At 46.8% G+C, this 1,640-nt stretch overlaps 1 pseudogene; it reads left to right on the top strand.

Annotated features, from left to right (window-relative positions):
• The first annotated feature begins 271 nt into the window (after positions 1 to 271).
• On the top strand, positions 272 to 1,406 carry LOC100713198 (cyclic AMP-dependent transcription factor ATF-4-like; annotated as a pseudogene).
• Positions 1,407 to 1,640: the final 234 nt, after the last annotated feature.

The raw sequence follows: 1,640 nt of genomic DNA, 5'->3' as shown, positions 1-1,640 counted from the left end.
AGACTGCTGGACCCTAGAGAACAAGAATCAGTAAGTGGGTTTTCTGTTCCACCCAGCCATGGATGTAGTGCTCTCTGTGATCCTATCTCTCCTCTCCTCTCTGCTCATGCAGGTTGCTCAGCTACTGTGGCATGTTAGAGGCAGCAGTGCCTGCAGAGTAACCCAGTGACTTAAAGCTTGGCACTTTTCACAGCATCCAGCAACAGTGTTGTTGTAACCAACAAAGACATCTTCGAATTAACATTCCTTGATTTCAGCAAAGCCCCACAATATGGCTGAGATGAGCTTCCTCAGCAGTGAGGTACTGGTGAGGGACTTGATGTCTCCCTTTGACCAGTTGGGTTTGGGGGTTGAGGAAAGTCTAGGTCTTTTAGCTGACTACCTAGAGGTGATCAGGCACTTAAAACCTCATGGCTTCTCCAGCCACAAGGCTAAGGCAGGTCCCTCTAACTGGCTGGTCATGTAGATGAATTGCCTCAGACACTGGCAGGGAAGCCTTCTCTGAGACAGATTGGAAGCTGAAGAATATGGACCTGAAGAGGATTGATTTTGGTGCCCTGCTGAACATAGATGACCTGGAAACATGCCAGATGAGCTCTTGGCCATGCTGAATGACACATGTGATTTCTTTGCCCCCCTAATCCAGGAGATTAATAAGGAACCCTCCCCTCTCAAGCAGTGAGCACAATTGTCCATCTTGCAGAAAGTTTAACAAAAACTGAGCAGGTTAGCCTTTTCACCTTCTTGCAACCTCTTCCCCTTTTCTGGGGCGTCCATCTTCCACCCCAGACGATCCCTTTAGCTTAGAGCTACGCAGTGCAGTGAATAGCTCTGAAAGAGATAAGAAATCCAGCCCTACTTCTATTATTACCTTGATTCATCAGTGTGTAAAGGAGGAGGATACCTTCTCAGATAGTGCTAGTGTCGTCTGTATGAACCCTGAGCTCTACTCTGATTCTCCCTAGCACATCTCTGCTACCTCCAAGGGCTCTCCAAATAGGAGCCCACCATCCTGGGGGCCCCTGTGGCTCTACCCATCCTGAACCCTATGGTTCCCCTGAAGAGAAGACGGTGGCAGCCAAAGTTAAAGGTGAAAAGCTGGATAAGAAAGTGGAAACATGGAGCAAAACAGGACAGCAGCCACCAAGTATCACCAGAAGTGGGCAGAGCAAGAGGCCCTCACTGGTGAGAGTAAAGAGCTAGAAAAGAAAAATGAGGTTCTTGGGGCTGGGGATTTAGCTCAGCGGCATAAGCGCCTGCCTTGCAAGCAGGCAGTCGTGAGTTCGATCCCTGGTACCGATAAAAACAAAAAAGACAAAAAAAAAAAAAAAAAAAATGGGGTTCTGAAAAGGAAGGCAGACTCTCTGGCCAGGTAAATTCAATATCTGAAAGATTTGATGATTTGATGAATGGGAACTAATTAGTTAAAACCCAGTTCCTAACTTCAGGAAAAGGGGATTTTGCAGAGTTAAAAATAAAACCAAACCATTCCCTGAATCTCAAAAAAAAAAAAAAAAAAAATGGGGGGAGGGAGGATTCCACCTTGGCACCCGTGTCAGCTGCCACCAATGCCTATAGTTTTAGTTCCTGCTCCCAACTTGTCTGCTACCAGCCAATTGAACTGGCTTCCAGCTAGCCAT

Source organism: Cavia porcellus, unplaced genomic scaffold (genome assembly GCF_034190915.1).
Source record: "Cavia porcellus strain 051 isolate PalLab524CR breed Dunkin Hartley unplaced genomic scaffold, mCavPor4.1 scaffold_25, whole genome shotgun sequence".
NCBI lineage: Eukaryota > Metazoa > Chordata > Mammalia > Rodentia > Caviidae > Cavia > Cavia porcellus.
Note: the sequence above shows the minus strand (reverse complement) of the source record. Positions and strands in the feature narration are given on the sequence as shown.